The following is a 20,487-nucleotide window of genomic DNA, read 5'->3' on the forward strand; positions in this document are numbered from 1 at the left end:
TTCTTTTGTGTCTGATCTTTGTTTGCTCAGCATAATGTTTTTGAGATCCTTCTATATTGTTGTGTGTATCAATGGTTTATTCCTTTTTATTACTGAGTATTATTCCATTGTGTTAATATGCCACAATTTGTTTAGCTGTTCAACTGTTGATGGACATTTAATTTGTTTCTGATTTGGGGCCAATATGAATAAATCTTCTATGAATATTTGAAGTACAAGTATTTGTGTTATTTCACAAATTTTGAGCTGTAATAGTTTCATATCTTTAATTACTGAATATTTTCAATTTTTCTTTATAATTTCCTGTTTAACTTTTTTTTCTTTTTTTTTAAGTTCACCGGTAAGGGGATCTTAACCCTTGACTTGGTGTTGTCAGCACCATGCTCACCCAGTGAGCTAACCGGCCATCCCCTATACGGGATCCGAACCTGTGGCCTTGGTGTTATCAGCACCACACTCTCCCGAGTGAGCCACGGGCCGGCCCAAATTTCCTGTTTAACTTTAAAGATATTTAATAATATGTTACTTGGTTCCTAAACGCATAAGTTTTAAACTTTTTGTTGTTGTTATTTTCTATTGTTTCCATTTTCAATCTGTTCTGGGGTCAATTTTTAGAACTTGCTGTCCTAGAAAAACTATCCATTACAGCCAAGTTCTCAAATTTATTTTTATGGAGTTATGCACTATAGTTCTCTGCAAGTCTTTTAGTGCTGGCTACTTTTTGTCAGTATTTTCCTATTGTTAGTTGTATTTGTTTGTTTGTTTGTTTGTTTTTCCCATTTGATTATGTTATCTGATAGTTCTGTTTTGCTTCATTTTCTTGTGTTTTTTTTTTTTTTCAAAAAACCAGATCTTTGATTTGTTTTTGTTTGTTTGTTTTCTTTTTACTCCTTTTGTTTTAATTGATATATGCTTTTCTCTTTGCTACTTTCCTCCTTTGCTTTCCTTTGGTTCATTTTCTTCTCTTTATTAATTTATTTTTATTTTTTCTTACATATTAATAGAGTAGTATTTATAGTTTTATAACATAAGTTCTGACATGTAGTGTTTTCATTTTCATTTTTCCTAGATCTTCTGCAGTTTTGGTGCTGGATTCTTCATTAAATCAAGATTTCGCTAGAGGCTTTTTTAAAAAACATTTCCAGGTAAGTAATGCTTTTGCTCTTTGTTTGTTTCTCATTTTTTTGAATTATGACCACGGGATGGTTTTTGTACAGATTCTACTTCTTGGACTTAACTCAGCTTTGGTTTTTCCCCAATAATTGGTCATTATTTATGAATGTTCCATGGATAGTTGGAGAAAAATATGTATGCTCTGTCTTTATGGAATGGAGTTTGGTATATATCTATTGGATTTCCCTTGCTAATAATGTTATTTAGGTCTTCCACGTTTTTATTACTTTTTATTCACTTAATTTTCCATGGACTGAGAGAATGCATGAAAGTCTCTTCCTTTAAGGTACTTCACCTGCATCTTGTTGTATTGAAATTTTTTCTTTATTCATGCTGAGTCTATGTTTATCCCTATTCTGAATTGTACTCTGCATAATATTAAACTGTGACATAGTTATAGTTATAAAGACAACCAGTAGATTAGAATTATTATAGTTCTATTTCCTCTCCACTTCTCTTTTTTCCACTGTTCAATTTTAGTTCATAATATTTAATCTTTATAATTTAAGTATACTTTTAGTTCTACCACTTGATTTATCAGCTATAAAGTATGTATTTTGTCTCTTTACCTGAAATATCAGAGAGTTAGCATGATTAAACTTCCTTCATTTTTGTATGCTATCATGATATTCAGTTCCATGACAATACATTGACATTAATCTAAATGGAATCTATTGTGACTGCCAGTCTTTTTGCTATGCTTTCAATTATGGTCCCCACCCCTCTCTTACAAGTCTTAACCCTCAGATGAGAGGCCTTTGTCCCTGTCTTATGAGGACCATCATGTATAGCTCCAGTGCCCTGAAGACTAAGAGAAATGCAGATTCACAGTCATAGGCAGGGGGCTTGGCCCAAAGCACAGAGTCTAAGAGCTTGTGGAGACTGCAATGCCCAGCAGCAGAGAGGGTACCTAGCAGGACAGCTGCAGAGCCAAGCAGAAAGACTTAAGGGAAATCTGGGCAGAGCCTTTGTGGAGGGTAGAAGTCTTGAGTAGGTAGGGACACTGAATCACTAAAACTTGGGTTTAAGTGTTAATATGGTCAAAGTGACTCCCAGGCTAGATAGGCCTGGGAACATTTAAAAGACATCTGAAATTAAAATGTGACTTGATGGAAAAAATACATTTTTTGTAGATAAATAATGAGGTTTGCTGAGCAGAAATGTGAAATTAGAGATGAGCATAAAATCTTTTACTCTAATAAATACAGATGTGTACTTTTCAAATAAGAATCAAAGTTAGAACTGGACAAAAGAAGAAAATACTTCCTATTACAACTGCTACCTTTCTCTGATAGAATTTAAACTCATCTGGCCTTTCTCTCCTTTCTACCCTCTACTGTAATGCATACACATGCACACATACATGCACACACACATACATACACCATGGTCGCCTTCTGGTGTTTTTCCACAACATGCCCTGGGATTTCATGTTCCACCTCCAACTATCCAAATCCCCACACCACAGCCCAGAAAAACAAAATTGCCTTGTCACAAACCCTTTCCTGTTATCCTCATCCAGAGGCCACTTCTTCCTTTGAATTCCCATAATGTTTTATCTGCCTCTTATGGAGTTTATCTGCTTCTGTCTTACAGTTGTTTACATGTATTACACATCATGGCCAGAGGAGAGAAAGACCACTGGCTTGAGAGTCAGACCGACCTGCCTGAGGATGGATCCCAGGTCTGTCCCTTACTAGGTGGGTGGCCTTGGGAAAACACCAGCTCTTGGGAGCCTCTATTTTATGTTTTGGCAAAATAAAAAATTCTACTTTCTCTCATCATTGTTTTGAGGATTAAAGATAGTATACATAAAACATAGTGTTTGATAAAAACAAAAAAAAAAAGTGAATCATTACTATTACTGTCATTACTGGGGATGTTATTTTTATTTCTTAGGTCTCCTACCAAAATATTTATTTATCCATTCATATAACAGATATTTATTGAGGACAAACTATGTGTCAAGCACTGAGGACCATATGGAAAAAAAGACAGAGAGTTTAAGCGGTAAAGGCAGAAAGTAAACAGGCATATGAATAAATACAGAGATAATTTCAGATGAAGATAGTGCTGTGAAGAAACCAAAACGAGATAACACTAGAGAGTCCCAGCGGCAAGGGAGATAAGCAGAGGCCTCTCCGGGAAGGCAACACTTGGGCTGAGACCAGGATAAGAGAGAAGCACCTATGAGAAGTTCTGAAGCCAGAGCATTCCAGAAGGAGGCAACTGCAAAGGTGAAGGTCTGAGCAGGGGTGAGCTGACCACAGAGTGAGCAAAGGGACACAGGAAGAGGGGCCTGCAGAGGGAGGCAGGCCAGTCCCTGCAGGGCCCTGAAAAAGAACATGGGTTTTGTTCTCTCTGTGATCAGGAACCTCCTCGAAGGAAGGCACCGATCACCAGGCTGGACTCAGCGTTACCTCTGCCATTGTGTCCGCCTCCTGGAGAGATCTTCCCCAGCTGGCAGCCCACAAGTTTTTGTGAGAGTCAGAGATGGAGGGAAGAAAGGAAGCCAGGAGGAAAGAGAGAGGAGGAAGGAAGGGCGGGGTGGGGCTGTCACAGCAGATATCTGCACATTCCCCGTCGTCAGGGACTCAAGTCCAGACTGAGGCTGGCCCCGGTGGGTGGAGAAATGTTCCATCCTCCTGTGAACAAGTGGTGACACACTGGTCCCTTTCCTCAGACGGGGGCTGGGGAGCTGGGAGGTCTTGCAGAGAACAACTCATCGCTGCCTCTGGCACTCATTGCTGGCCCTAGTCTCTCAGGTCGCAGATAACAACTGTCAGATGGTCTCACTGTAAAGAAATAAGCTTTCCCCAAACAAGGAGTTGGGCCAAGCTCCAGAAAAGTGGCAGTCCGGACAAAACACACAAGCCTGGAAAGAATGAAAAGTTCACATGCAACTGACAAAGCACCTTGGGGACACATAAGGGGTTAAACATGAGCACGCAGTGTTTCCCACACCCTTGAACACGTGAGCAGAAAAGTAATGGCACATCCTTGCTATGGGGAAAAAGAAACCAGGAGAGAAACAAGTTGGTGTTCCCATAGGAGACTAAAAGTAATGCCAGAAAAGGTTGGCCTAGCCCAGAAATGGAGAGAAAGAAAAATGAAAGGCTGTAGAAGAGGATGAGAAACAAGGCAGGAGGACGGGGCAGAGGCCAAGGCCAGCTGAGCACAGCCCGGCTCAGGCCCCAGCACCCTGTCTTCTGGAGGACGCCCCCTTCTTCTGGGTAGTGCAGCACGGCTTGGCAGCATCCCTCCTCCCAGATCCTCCTTTCTTAAAAGCACTGGGGTGGGGGAAGGAAGGGGGAATCCAGATGACAAATGAAGGAGAAACAGCCTATTATTAAACATTTTTCTTTTTAAGTCTTGGTCTTACATATAAAAAGAATTCAATTCAAACCTGGCCAAGCCCAGTGGCCAAATAGTACAGGGGTATTTGCTCACGGACAAGCATCCCCAAAAGAATGCTTATGGTTCAGAAGAAAACAGCAGCATTTGGCTGAGCAAGAAGTAGGAGAGTGGGAGACTCCAGAACCATATACAAATCCAACTTAAAGGTGAGCAAGCCTGCATTGGATGGGAGTTTCTGGTCACAGCTGTGTCTTGAGGCAATAACGCAGTAATTGGAATTAAAGTAGAAGAGCTGATTCATTCATTACACATCCAGTTTCCTCATTGGGGCCAGTTTTGTGCTCAGAAAACTGCATGAGCACTTTTCTGAGAAGCGATGCCATGATTGCAGAATCCCACCTGTGGTTTCATCCTGAACTTTCCTTGAGCACAGGCCTTTTCACCAGAAAGATGAGAGGAGGACTTCAAGCAAGGAATTACTTCTCCTGTCTATGGCCTTTTTCACTAGAAGGTAGAGCAAACTTTTGGCATGAAGAAAGAGATTTTGTCAAAGAGTTGTAAAGATGTTTAGAATTAAAATTATTATACAAGGAATTAAAATTATTATACAAGGTCTACAACATAGTGGGTGCCAGCTAGGTATGAAGCATTATTTCAAATGCTTTTTATAGGGCAGGAGTGCCTTAATACTTACCAAAAGTCTGCAAACGAAATATACTCAACCCCACATTACAGATGGTAAAACTATGGTTCTGAGAAGTTAAGCAATTTTCCCACAGTCTCTTAGCTAGTTAATGGAAATTCCAGGTTGGTCCAGGACTGTCTAATTCCAATGCCAAAGCCCTTTTCTAGAATAAAAACTCATCTCTCCATGACCAATAGAAAAAAATTAAATGGCAGATTTCAGTTGCATGATCATCTTTGGTGAAAATCTTTGATAGTTCATTATGTTTTTGTTGGGGGAGAGGTGTGGTCAATATTTTTATGGAACATGCACACAGTGGGCAGTTTTCTTACCTGAAATACTGTACTGTAGTTTCTCAGGGAGAATATTTTGAGTGTATAATCTCCAAAGAGTAATGCCCTTTTAAAATTTTTGGCTGAGGGTTCCTTTGTGTCACGAAAATCAACTCCATCGCTGGGGTACGGGAGAGTTAAAATAGATTTCCCATTAGTAGCAACAAGTAGCAGTTGTTTGTCAGCCAGAAGGAAATTCTTCAGTTCTTTTCCTGCTTTTCCTGCTTTAGTTCTTTTTCTGCCAACATAATTAAGCAAGGTTCGTTTTGGAGTAGCTCGGAGCCAACTTCATGTACTGGTGGAATAGGTGGTCATCTCCAGACGATGACTTTGGGGGTGGGGGAAGGGGACTGAACGCCAGCAGGACTTGAGAGCACCAGCTGAGCAGGGACCCCCACCCGGGAAGAGCAAAGGGGACAAATAGTTTATCTTTGATAAATTTATCCAGAATTAAAATTATTCAGAAAATCTAGAAAGAGTCTATTTTCATCTAGCAAACATACAAGTTTTATGTCGTTTTCAAAGTAAAGTTTCATTTTTAATCCCATATAAAGGAAATGGATGACCTCATCATAAGTATGTTCAAGGCTCAGTGCCTCTAAAGGGCTATAAACCTGCCCAACTCTACCACTAAAACATCTCCCAGGAATTGATACCAAAAATTCCACCATTAGCAATCAGTTTCCTTTTGCTAAAATGTTCTCTGCCCTCGGGATAGGTTTTCTTCTGGGGACAAATGCCCTGTACTAATTAATACACTACATAGTTTTATATACCTCTGGGGAAAAAATAATTAGTTAATAATTGTGTTTTCTCCATTCCAGAAAGACCCTGGGTCCCATGAAATCATTTAGCAAGGGGGAGTGCCCACCCTCAACCAATGTGTAGCAATGAGGGGAGAAAGACATAGGGACAAACTTTGCTGACCTAATACAAGTATTTTTGTCATACGCCATTTCCTAATTCTACTAAATTTGCTAGGGAATCATAAAAATCATCCAAAAATAATTTTTTACTCAAACACAGAATTTTATTACAACTATGAACTACAAAAACCAACCATACCCTTCTTCCTCTAGTAACATGTCTAGAGGAGCTAATACCAACAACCTAAAGAAATAAATAAATGACCTAACACCTCCTGTTTGAACCTGTGGCCTTTCCCTGCCTGTCCCTGAAATGTGCTATAGATTGGCAAGTCAGAAGGGACACTTGTCGGCAGCCTGCTGTCCTTGGGAGGAGGATTTACTTCTCCACTTGGTGTCTTGGTTGACTCCTCAGAAGATGAGGCTGAAAGTTCAGCATCAAATAGCAAAATCATGAAGTTTTTTGATTTTGAGAAACCATTTCTGTGCAATCACAGAACTTTTAGTGAATCCATTGGAAGTCACAATCCCTTTTCCCCAGGAATAAAAAATGAACAGAGATGCTATTATGGATTGAATTGTGTCCCCCCAAAAGTTTAAGCGTTGGTGGCTTGGTCCCCACTGCAACAGTGTTAAGAGGGTTGGAAGTCCCATTATGATAATTGAAATTTCAAAGTTGGGGCCTTGAAGAGGCGATTAGATTGTAAGACCATGAATGGATTAATAATGGTGGTCAGGGGCATGGTTCTGAAGGCTTTAAAAAGGAGACCACACGGGAGTTTCTCTCTCTCTGCTCTGCCATTTTCTGCCACGTGAGACTGCTGCATTGCCATAAAGATACCACCAAAGAAGACCCTCACCAGATGTGTTCCCTGCACTTTGGACTTTCCAGCCTCTGAAACTGTAAGCAATAAATTTTCTTTTCTTACAAATCACCCAGTTTCAGGTATTCATGTTATAAGCAACAGAAATGGACAAGTACAGCCACAGTCATTAAAAACATTGCATTTGATTTGAGGGCGTTGATAACTTTCTGAACCCCAGGTTAGGATCAGATATCCCTTATGTTTTATAAACAAAGAGGTGGAGGCCAGAGAGGAGAAGCACTTTGCTCAAAGACATGCACTTCGTTAGTGGCAAGGCAAAGTTTGATAGTTTGAAAAGTTTGAAGTTTTCATACAGTCATTAAAAGAAATACCCCCATCAGATTCCCATCTGTCAAACATTTCAGCAAACAGAAAAAGGAGGGTTACTCTACTCAGGAAGAAGTTTGTTTAGCTGAGCCCAAACTTATTTTATTTTTCAACAGATGAAGTAAACCAGATTCAGGACTTCATATTTTTTTTTACACATGGGGCATGGGACCCTGCTAACTGGAGTGGTGGCATGGGCTGGGGATGAGAGGAGAATGTAAAGTTAAATGGAAATTTTGAATTTAAACTAGAAACACACTGTGGATGTAAAAACAAATTTGATTGTTTTAGATGCATCATTAACATTTCTTCTTGAATCGTGTGTGTGTGTGTGTACTGGTCTTCTGTGAAAAGCAAATGGGAAGCTCATTTAACCTGGTGGGGGAAATCCTTAATTAAGAATTGAGCATTAAGAGGATTAAGAGGTTAATAGGAGATAACCAAAGGGCACTTCCACCCTGACTCAAACAGAAGCCTTCAAAAGCATGAGAGAAGGAAGCTGAACATGAGGGTGGCTGCTGAAGAGGGGGTACAGGTTGTGCCTGGAGTATTGAAACTGCACATGGAGAGATTCCACATGGCATTTTCTGACAACTTAGTGTCATAAATGTGTATCAGGATTTCAAAGTACGTGGGGTTTGTTTTGTTTGGTTTCCAGTTTCCCAGTCTTTCCATCATTAATGAAACTGTGTTGGAATCCCACTTACCAACTGGAAGACCTAGGTCAAGGTCGCTTCTAGACCTTAGCTTTTTAACTCTGTAAAGTGGTGTCATGATATCAACAAGGCTTTGGGATGAAGGGCTGTATGAGGACCACATGACCAGCAACAGGCATGCAGCAAATGCTCCATAAATGTAAGCTGTCAGTGTCATCTGGGTCTTTATCTGATCCAGAAATGAATCTGAACTCATGGGTGAGAGACTGGAGACCTCAGTTACTTGACTTTAAATGAGAATGAGGAGTTATATCTGATGATAAAGGATTCCATTCAGCAATAACACTGTGCTTTTCAGTCGCCTTCTGGCCTTGTTGAAAGTCCATTCTGGGAGCCTTTACCCACTGCCTGCCCTGCTTCCCCATGTCATCCCAGCTCTCTGGTCCTTTTAGCTGTCTCCTTTTAGTGCTGCACCTTCTCCCACACTCCACCTTGCTGGCTGTGGGGTCCACCTCAGAAACCCTCCAAGACATTACTTCCCAAATCCATGCACTAGCTCCACACACTGCAAACTGGGCCCATGAGAGCACCCCAAAACTGGCTGGGAGGGGGATGTTAAAGCACTTCTGGAATCCATTTTAATCAACTGGGTATAAATCTGGTTTTAAAATAAAGTCATGTTAAATGGGGGTTGAACTGAAATCCGGTTTTCTTTTCTGTAAAATAAGTAATACAATTGAAATCTGAGATCACTTCTAGAAATAATAGGGGAACTTCAAAGAGGCAAGGACTTTGTTTTATACCATATCTTGCACCTAGCATATCAATTGAGGGTGTGATTAGAGAATATTGGGATCTTATGATAAAAATACCAAGGAATTACCTTCTTATTTTATCTAATGAATTAATTTAGAACAATGGTTCATTTTCTTAAAAATCCAATAATCCTCCAATATTTTATCTTTGTCTCATAGATTACCAGGTATTATCTTCCTGGCCAGAATTCACACTCCTGGGATTCATCTCCACTCTCAGCCCTGCAGTTGATCACAAGTTAGAAAAAGAGAATGGAAAGAAAGGCCTGTTTATTGTCCCTAGTGCTGTATTAGCTGAGGTCCTGCTGTTCTGGGTACCACAATCTACTATGAACTTCCTTTGGACTCTCTCAAGAAAACCCATCCTCTGTTTGAAAAAGACAAGCCTTAACTGATTTCTACATTTTTTTTTTAATCTAGAAAAACTGAGGCACCAACAAAAAACCATCAACCCAGCTCTATTCTAATTCAGCTCTACTTGCCTAACTGAGAAATAGTATTTTAGTGTTTATATATAAAAATCATTTTAAAGAAGTCCTTTTAACACTTTAACAATCAACTGCATAGGAATTAAGAAATGATCATAAACCCTGTCTAGCAGCACTGTATGTGTGGTGGCAGAGCTCCAACATCTCCCATAATAGCTTTTTTTTAGCAGATTCAGGGGAACTGCAGAAGCCCAGGGCAAGGAATTTTGCCTCGGATCCCAATTCTCCCTCTTGAAAAACATCTGTGGCAGGGGCCGGCAAACATTTTCTGTAACGGGCCAGACAGTAAGTATTTTACTTTTTAGGCCATTCAGTCATTGTTGCAACTACTGAACTCTGCTGTTGCAATGCCGCATGTAATATGTAAATGCTTGGGTACAGTTATGTTCCAACAAAACTTTATTTACAAAAATAGGCAGCAGGCTGGATTTAGCCTCCAGGTCATGGGCGACCAACTCCTTATTTATAGACCATGAAGTGTTAAGATTAATTGTGGGGATTCACTAAGATTCTCATCCAACCCCCTTTGCATTTTTTATAATATTGTATTGTTTTCTTTCTCATTATAAAAATGAGATATAATCATTCTAAAACTTTACAGAAAAATACAAAACAAAAATCATCACAATGCCATCAGCCATTCCACTTAATATTTTGGAACACAGCCTTCTATTTACATGTATTTATTTATTTTATAGAATCAGAACAGTGCTGTATAATGCTGTTTATACAAATTTACAGCATTATAATTAAAATAGTATAAAAATTATTATTTTCATACTATTTCTTACACAAGTTTAGACTAATTTTACTGATTTATACTTTATAGAGTGATTTGGCTTTTCAGGAGTGGTGAGGAACTCCAGCTACATCATTTCTTTTCTCCTATTTACAATTGAGACTTAGAGCTTTGGAGAAACTTACACAGAGAGGGGAGCAGACAGAGCATCGCATCAAGAACTCCAATAACAAGTTCCTAGAAGATGAGGGTGTAGAATGACCCTGGAGAGAAGAGATGTGTGTGTGTGTGCACCCAATTTGTTATTAACATAGTTTTCTGGGGCCCTTGTTACGATATATATGTTATAAGCCCATTAGGAAATTCTGCTATAGGTGGTCTACAGTCTGAGCTTTGACAAACATCAAGTGTGTATTAGAGAGGGGATTCCTGCACCATGGAAGAGCTTCAACCATTATTTACTTCAGATAAGGACTTGTTCTCTAATTCTAATGATACTCAGGCATCCATCTCCCCATTTTTCCTGTCGACCATCTTGGTCATGTTTCTAATCATTAGTATTCCTAACAGAGACTATTAGAAATTCAGATGTGAGAGTGTGTACAGGAGGTAATGTGTAAAACCTAACGTAATGCCTAAAAGCACAGCCATTTGGATTTCATGCAGCTTTCACTTTTAACCTCCTGTCCTTCTTTGAGCATTCCTAAAATAAAGCTGGATGTTTCTATTCTGTTGTTGAAAAAAGGGGTAGTTATTGAGAAAAACAATAGAAAATCAGAAAATGACTTTTGACATGAATGAGCTAAGCTAGACATAAAGAGTGGAAATAAAAGGAACAGGGCCCTGGTAGAGTAAAAGTTATAATTTGGACAGAGCTTCACTTTCAGGGTCATGGGAGGTCATGTTTGCTTAGCAAATTCATAACACAAGGCAGCCGGAGTGATAGCATTTTTTCTTTTTTTATTTTTTTTTGTCATTTTTGTGACCGGCCGCACCGTGCTCAGCCAGTGAGCGCACCGGCCATCCTTATATAGGATCCGAACCCGCAGCGGGAGCGCTGCTGCGCTCCCAGCGCTGCACTCTCCCTAGTGCGCCACAGGGTCGGCCCGTGATAGCATTTTTCATGTATGGAACACAACTTTTTAAGTACTTGGAAACTGGAGACTTGCAGTGGTGTGGATGAGAGCCATCAAGCAGTCCTCAGCTTTAGATAGAGATCGTTCTACCGCTCAGCAACCTGTGACCACAGACGCACCCTTATCTACCTACGGCTTGTTGGGAGGATCAAATAGGATAATTGACCTAACTCCTGGTGGCTAACCTAGAATGAACATAGAATATATATTGCTATTGTGTATAACAGAATCAGTGAGGTAATTACAAATTCTCCTCGGCTATTAACCCTTGAAGTCCTTTTACTGATGTTTAGGTTGTTTCTGTACATGTGTAAAGGTAATAAGGCAATTATGCTATAAATGACACCGTTAATTCATTCCAACCACACTCCCCTCAAATTAATACTAATTAGTGATGTTTACACGTAATTTCAGTGGGGCAAAAGTGATGTTTGCTTTGCAGTACCACTGGGAGGAAAAAAGTCAGTGTTTTTGTTTTCAGTATAAACTGAGGGAACTAATATAAAGATCAAATAATGACTTTAAGCATTTATTAAGTCATATTGTGTGCTGCTTCTTAACACTGAAAAATCATTTACACCGCTGGGCAGAAGGAAGATCCCTATAGCCTGGTGCACCAAATAAGGGTGGAAAAGTCAATCTTTATACTCTCAGTGGAGCATCACACTCATTACAAAAAAAAAAAAAAATTAAAAAATCTTGAATGTTTCCAAAATGTCCAATAACTTGAGTTTGCCCTAACAACATAGGACATATCAATCATCCTCTATTTTAAATTATTTAAGCAAGAAAGCTCAAAGGAGGTGGGGAGTCGCGTGGCTGCTTCTATACTGGCACCATGATTTATTATTTTCAAAAATAGTAGGTGTTACTATATCTTCTAGTAATGAAACATAGACTGGTTCTGATTTCTGTACAAAGCTCCACTTGTGCAGAAATCAGGATTTCCCAAACTTGCCAACCAGAAGAGTCATCTGCTTAAAAATACACATTCCTTGACCACTCCAGGGGATCAGTATTTCTAATAAGCAGCTTTAGTAATCAGACAAGTCTGAGCAACACTTCCCAGCAGTGGTTCTCAGCCCTGACCACGCAATAGAATCTCCTGGGAGCATAAAAAACAACAGTGGATGTCCAGGCCCCACCCCAAATCAATTAAATCAGCATCTCCCAAGTTGGCCTGGCCATTGATGTTTTTTAAAAGCTACCCAAATTATGCTAATATGTAGGCAGGGCTGAGAAACACCACTCCTTTCCTGGCTACTCAGGGTCATGGGCAGACCAGGACTAGCAGCACTGGCCTCCTCTGGGAGTTGGTTAGAAATGCAGGGTCTCGGGCCTCAGTCCAGACACCTAGAATGACAATCTGCACTTGAACAAGCTCTTCAGGGAATCTGTGTGCACATTTAAAGTTGACAAGGTTGGTCTAGCACATAACATCAACAGAACACAAGTCTTTCCACTTACTCCCCTCTCCCTCCAACATTTGTATCACCAACAAAAGCAGCTTAAAATCTTTTCAAAGGTTTTTTTTTTTTTTTCTTTATACATTTGGCCATTGAAAGCCAACTGAGGAGGGACAGGGTGAGGCAAACCCATCTGTATCAAAATCACTTATAAAAGTATGTTAAATGGTTATACACCCAATCAAATGCCCCAGCAAATTTTAATAGGCAGTTTGTTTCATCTCCCACAATCAAAGACATTAAGGATCACTAACATTCACATCCTTGAATTCATTTATAGTTTTAATTAACCATGAAGACACTACAGTTCTAAGTACCAGACAAAAGCATTAAAAAAAAAATTGAAAAAAAAAAAAAAGCACAACACTATAAAGAAAACTTGGAAGAGTAAAACATTTCTAAATAAAAATATATACCTGGCCTAGTACCTGATACATATATACGTAATACGTATATTACACACATGTATACAATAAATGTTTTGGTAGCAATACAGACCCTGTATTGGTCTTTTTGTACACAGATGAAATAGCACCATGAGCAGCAGCACCAGCTTAAGATGATAAACCCAACCAAACAGACATTAAATGAAAATATGTATGTATTTAATTTGGCCAACCCCACAGCCAAGAGGTATAAGGAAAGGACTTTTCAGGAAAAATTGTCCCGGGAACAACATTCTTAAGCCAATGGTAAAGTTCTACAAAGGAAAAGAACCAGCACTAAAGATGTCTAATACAGACAAGTTTTCCTGTTTACTGCATCTATCCTATCATCTGGCATCCTGGGGAAATGACCAGGATCAGCAAAGAAAGAGATTTAAATGCCAGGTGAACAGCAGAAGTCTAACATGACAGAGCTCTTGGTGTCTACATCACAAATGCCAAGTTACTGACAAATTGGAAAAGGAAGATAACCCTCCACTTAAGTCATATGTTTTCTAATCATTATAGGTAATTATAAGCTCTTAATTAATGATAAATTCCTTAAGAGTAGAGTCAACCACCTCCAATATCATCCTATCTCCTCCCAGCATTGAATCTGATGCTCTAGGAACATGAACTGAGAGATACCCAACTCGCCATGTGACCCACAAGTTCTTTATCCACACTTAGGAGACATTTACAGAGGTATGGAAGGACCTCCAAGATCTTCTCTGGCATGGCTCGAGAAATGACCAAAGGCACCAGTGTTTGACCCTTGATGTTCTACTGAGTATGAGAAGCTGTTCTTGTCCTGCATGATTTATGTTCACAGCATGGAGGTCTTTCTCTTAGTATTGGTGAGATCACATCTCTTCACATCCCTAGAAGAGCATGCTTCTTGCTCTCAAGTTTCTCTGCAGCCTATATGCACAGGAACTGAGTTACCTCCAGCTGACATTCACCGTGTCCTAGAAACATGAAGTCCCCTGTCAAGTCACTGCAGACAAGCGATTTCCTATTTGGTTTCCATGCATTCTCCTTTGCTTGCATTCTCCAAAGGGTCCCTTCTCTCCCCAGTCATGGTCTTAATTCTCAGTGTCTGGTTTCAGGGCCTCCTTGTGCTATGAACTGACCTACAGAGCTCTGCAAAAGCAACGTGAGACCAAATACAGGATCACTGTTACCAGCAGTCGGAGCACATCACATCCATACTATTTCTCATGGCTCTCATTGTCAGCAGATCATGAGGCCCCTTCCCCATTTTTAAACTACCTGCAGTAATAAAATTAAAGTTTCCAACTATAGGGCATACTGCATTCAGGATGCAAGACTGAGTAATACAAGGCTTCAGTATTGTAAAACACTGCTTATTACAGTAAAATTATTTCTTAATACTTTAAATGTCTCAAAAGACAGCTAGAAGACAAAAGCCAGGAGAAGAAAGGTTAAAAAAAAAAAATCTATATTCTGGCTAGATGATTTTTAGTAGATCTATTTCTGCAGTCACTAGATTAGTCAAGAGAGTCCCTGACCTTTGAAAGTTAGCAAGAAATAGCCACAAATGGAACATCAGTACCGATTTGTCATTATTGACTCAGGTAGTTGATCATTAATGGATTCTCCTCACTTCCAGCTGGTTCTAGGGCCATTCTTTTGCCCAGAGTCAAGATATCAGTCATGAAACATATTTGTTCTTTTCACAAAGAATTTTAAAACTCTAAGTCTCTAAGAAAGAACCGTGTGAAATGTCAGTCTCATGAAGAAAAGGCCACTAACTTCTAGGTTAACCAGAGGCGGCTAGAAGGGCGGATAATGTAAGTCCTTGGCTGGCCTACAAATGTGTTGAAATGGATAAAAGCCAACCCTCCTCAATAGGAACTGAACACAGGGACTTAGCAGCTGATGTTACCCAAAGTCAAGAGCTTTTGGCTTGGGCATCAGCAATTTCCAGTTTGAAATCAGTAAAGTTTGATACCACCATTAAAACCAGCTTAGGTACCACTAGAAGCAGCTTAGATAAGAATTTCTACCTTTATGCTATCAGACTCAACAAAAAGTCAGAGAAATAGTAACCAAGAGATGGATTTTCCAGTCTCTTCATTTCTGTTCTTGCCCAAAATATGTTGACAATTCCACACAGAGGTATCTTGGTAATATATATTCAAAGTTAGGTTCCTTGAAAAATAATAACCAGCTTTGCAAGAAAAATGGTTGGGACTGACTTTGTTCATTGATTTCTTTAACTATTTGAGTCCTCAATGGAAGAAAGCAGGGCCACTTGCTTGCTTCTTACACTAACAAGAGAATGAGTCAGAATACTTGAAAAATGAAAAGTTAGTTTGACTAAGAAAGTCTTTTTTACAAAAGAGTAAAAAAACCAACTTTCATATCAGATTTTAAAAGTTGGTAGTGTTCTCTACTAATAGGAAATGATGTAACTCAGCAAGTTCCTTGAAAACAATGGATACTAATGACTAGAGACCTATTTATCTTAGAAACTGATGAGCATGCAAATGATTAAAATCTGCAACAATGAACATTGTACACAGTCTGTGAGGTACATGCCATCCGGTTGAATTAACAGCAACACGAGCCTCAGCAGTATGAGGGGTTCCACTGACCTCCACTCCCTTTTGAGTAGAGCAGGAGTCCCCAACCAGTCGATCAGGGACAGCAGCCATGGGAATGCCCTCCAACTCTGACCCCTTACTTGTAGCCCTACTCCCCTCCAGGGAGCTCATCCCTTCAGAAAAATAAAATGTTGTTCTTCCCAACAGTAGGGCTGGGAATTCCTGATGCAGACTGACTCAGGAGGAGCCTCATATTTGCCTTAATTCACTTAACCTTTAGGAAGTTTCCTGGTAAAAAGATTAAAAACTCTGTAGGCAATATCTTTAAGTGCATTCATGACCATTTCTTTTTCACAAGGAAAAATTCCAAGATGTGTATACTTTCCAAACAAGAAAAGGATTCCCATTTTTACTGCTGGCTAGATGTTTCAATAGCAGGTCATTATGCTTTTATGTGCTCTCTGTACACTGTGTTTTATTAACTAATAACAGGCTAGCACCCACCAGGGCAAATGGGCCAATTACATTGAGTTAAATAATGTAACACTGGAAGTTCTCAGAAAACATGAGATAAGGGTCTTAAGGAAAGTGACATGTAGCCCTGGTTGTGACCAAAAAAAAAAAAAAACCTTTCTGGAATTTTAATTCCTGGTTAGCAAGCACTCACTCATCTTACCACCTTTCTGAAAACAATGCAGGAAATGAAATATCACAACATGAGCACAGAAAAAAATGATAGGAATGGAGCAGGAAGCTTACAGAATGGGGGAAGGGGAGAGAAGAAAAGATCAACCGTATCTAGTTTATTATGAATAGAAAGACATTTCCAGAATTTACAAACACCCACGTAGTTCATTCCAAAGAGAGCTTTTGATGTGAAGGGATCACTTATGTCTCCTCTTTACAGTATTTACATAGGAAGACTTTGATTTCCTTTTCTTGTAATTTTGCTTCCATTCAATTGCCAGTTTTAAGCCAACACTTGAAAATACTCAGTAGAATATATCCTTCTTCGGTTTCATTAACATGGCCTATTGTCTTACAGGAAAAATACAAAATTAAGATTAATTCTTGTAAGGAACACAGCTCAACATCAGGTTTATGTTACAAGGGAGAGTATCAGCAAATATACCTATACAAATGAGAACCATCTATGGCACTATGATTCTTATTATATTATCTTTTTCTGACTTACAATCTTAAAACAAGGATCATACCCTATTCTATTCTTTTTAGCCTTGTTTTAAGCATTTGCTCCACTCTTTACAACAGAACATTGTATACCTCAGTTCCACATCCAAAAAAGAGATGTGCTGTAAGAAAGGTTACATTTTCATTTAAAAAATTACACATATAAATCAAAACCTATGTTAAATATTTAACACTCTCTCCACCCAATGTGAACAGTTTTATATGAAATAATTTACAATGATGCTTTGTCACACACAGTTTCAGCAGCAGATGAAACGTATCTTGTAAATGCACTGAGAGTGAACCCATTCTCTCGTGGCCTGGGGGTGGGCACATCAGCTCACTGTGGCCAGCTAAGTCCTTAAGGTTGAAGATGAACTTTATGCAGACTCGTTCTGGTGTCACAGTGCTTTTTTGTTTGGCACAATATAGAACGTGCGGTTCAGTCAACAAACTCCTGAGGATTGTGTAAAGTAAACAGACTGCATGGATGCGTCGTACCATCTACTGAGGAGGAAGATGTGAGGTCCTAGTTGTGAGTCATGAAATATTTAGCATCTGGGTACCCATGAGTTACAGGAGGATTTGCTGAGGTCATTTAGGTCTTCATTCTGAAAAGGAAAATGAAAGAATACATCATCACAGGCATCTCAAAATGCACTTTCAATCACTGTTTTAGAGCTCTTTTTAGAAAAGGGGGCAGTGTCACATAACCTGGATTCACAGGCACAAATAGTACCAAAATAAAAATCAACAAACAGTATTTAACTTCTTTTTCCTTCAAAATGCAAGTGTCTAAATCAATCACAAACTCAAAGTAGTCAATATTAAATCACTAAACAAATCAATGTGATCTAGACATTTCAGAGGCTTTGCAACGCAAAAATACAAAACCTTTGGGATGACTGAAGCAAAAATGTACATGGTAGTTACTGTGGAAAACTGCTACATACTATGGGGAATATTACAATCAGTATGCTCAGTCTTCCTTTGGTTAAAAGTCAACTGCAGATTTTATAATTTCAAGTTGCAGAGCTTGACATCACAAAATATGAAATCATTTTTTAATGTGACATTGTTTGACTTCAGAATTTTAGATGTAAAAAGAGACCAAGCAAAACAGACCTAGTTAATCATTAAAAGAGAAAGGAACGGTATTCAGATTTAAGTCCAATAGAAATAGGTTATTCAGGCAAAAGCGCACACTTCTATGCAGTTCAAGAAGGCAGACCTCAAAGGGGCATTATTCATATTTCCCTGAAGAGAGGAGACCCTTTTTTAACCTAATAAAGCATGTTTTGCTCTCAAGCATTACATTAAATAGTCCTTCAGAGGTCCATATTTTGTCATGCATTCAAAAGTTATCTATAAATATCAATATTTATAGAGTGCCCTGAAAAGTATGCAGCACAAAGTAGATAATCAATAAATACTTGTTGAATGAATAAATGGTTACATTAAGTACTGTGGAGAACACCCAGTTGAATTCTGCTGCAAGCCCTGCCTTCTAGAAATTCTAGAAAGGAAGGCAAGCTCTGCTCATAGATAGAATGAAAAATAGAAGGGGTGAATTTCATGATAGATGCACAGGGGGAAAAAAACTCTAAACACACAGAGGAAGGAAAGAATACTTCTGGCTGGGAAAATAAGGGGTACCTCGCTGACATACTTGGCTTGATTTGGAAGAAAAGGAATAATATTGGGATATGGAAACAGGCATTGTGTCCATGCTGTTTTGGGGTTGCATCTCCAGAGCTTAGCATAAGCCTGCCATGCAGCAGGTACTCGATAGATATGAGCTGAGTGAATAACACAGACAAAGCACACTACCCACTAAGGACATCTGATAAAACAAGGCCCAGGGGGATGAGAGGGCAGCTCTGGGCAGGCCAAGAGAAATACGTGGCTTCCCTGGGCCACAAGGTACCTGAAAGGGAGTAGAAGAAGTAAATTCTACAGATATAGGTTGAAGTAGATGGTGAAGAACCTTGAATGACAAGCTAAAAGGTCTTTTATATCTAATTATAGGCACAGTGAGGGCATGCCAGGTGACAGAACACAGATGCAGCAGGAATAACCATGTCAGCTACCAAGACAACCACGGATTCTAAAATTCCCACAACATAAATGCTGGCCAAGATAACTTTCTTCCTCTCTCTCTCCTCTTGAAGAGGTTGATTATGGCTAGAATCAGTCATCATCACTGTTTCCATAATGGCTTTCAGGTAAGTCAAACTTTACCAAATGAGGACTCCAGGTTTATGAGAAGATTTCTGTTCATTTTTAAATGTTCACTCCTCCTCTAAGAGACAGGTAAACAGACTGTTATTTAACTTACTAATAAAGACTTGGAATAGAGACAGGAACATAAAAACAAACAACAACAAAAGTAGCATTCCAGGCTGATCCCTTTAAATGCCACAGAAGCAGGATTTACTTAGTGTGGTCTCCATAAGTAAAAGGAAAGCCCACCTTTTCAAAGCCTGGTGGTATGCAACCAAACTCCCCAGACAATGAGCTCCAGGTCTCCTGTTTTCTTTCAAGTTTCTCCTGAACTTATATCAGACTGTTCCTATCAGCATATCTAGATACAGCTTAACACAGCTTCATAGCTCTGGGCCTAAAATTAGGCAAGAAGAGGCCACACTTTACTGAGGGACTCATGACAAACAAAGAAACTGCCACATATAAAGTGGGGGACAAGCAAAGGGCACGCGGTATGTTTTTCATTTCATATCTGGCTCTCATCCAGAAGGGCTGAACGAACAGCTCAGTACGGGAACAAACTGTACCCAGTTTTACGATCACATGTGCCAACCTGCATGCATGCACAAGAGCAGAGGCTGGGGGTCCCATGAGGACAGGAGAAAACATGGCTCCACTGGGTGCTGAAATCTATTCTTTGGGCACCTCAGAAACCATCCCTGTAATTTTCCTCAAGTACATTCAAAGAGCAGGAAATAAAAGGACATATCAATTCCATCATATATCTTCCTTCCTAAGTCTTAGCATACTATTTTTCAAAGCCTTTTATCACAAATCCTGATCAACACATGTCTCAGCCACAAATGCCACCTACCTACTTGTGTCATCGGCATAGGAGTCTATGAAGAAGAGAAAGCAAGCGGTACCGTGCCAGGCGGTGCTGACATGGTAGGGGGAAGATGGAGACAGAGGCTATAAACAGGCAATAGAGGCCTGGAAAAATTTAAAGGGAAAGTCTGAAGTTCACACCTGTATGCTTCTGTACAAGGGTGTGTAGTGTGTGTCCATAAAGTTTAGCCACCAAGTAATGGAGCAATAACACCGATTTTTAACAGACACCCCTCAGTGAGAACTGTCCTTCACAGGGGCCACCTTGGAGGCTGAATACTTATTCCAACCATGCAGCCTTT

At 39.5% G+C, this 20,487-nt stretch overlaps 1 protein-coding gene across 1 annotated transcript in view; it reads right to left on the reverse strand.

Moving 5' to 3' along the window:
• Nucleotides 1-16,684: 16,684 nt before the first annotated feature.
• The window catches only part of IRS1 (insulin receptor substrate 1), a 56,929-nt gene continuing 53,126 nt past the window's right edge, over nucleotides 16,685-20,487 (reverse strand). Inside the window, exon 2 of the mRNA XM_063075461.1 lies at nucleotides 16,685-17,703. The gene's annotated coding sequence lies outside the window, so the exon portion shown is untranslated. The remainder of the gene's footprint in view (nucleotides 17,704-20,487) is intronic.

Source organism: Cynocephalus volans, chromosome 1 (assembly GCF_027409185.1).
Source record: "Cynocephalus volans isolate mCynVol1 chromosome 1, mCynVol1.pri, whole genome shotgun sequence".
Classification (NCBI taxonomy): domain Eukaryota; kingdom Metazoa; phylum Chordata; class Mammalia; order Dermoptera; family Cynocephalidae; genus Cynocephalus; species Cynocephalus volans.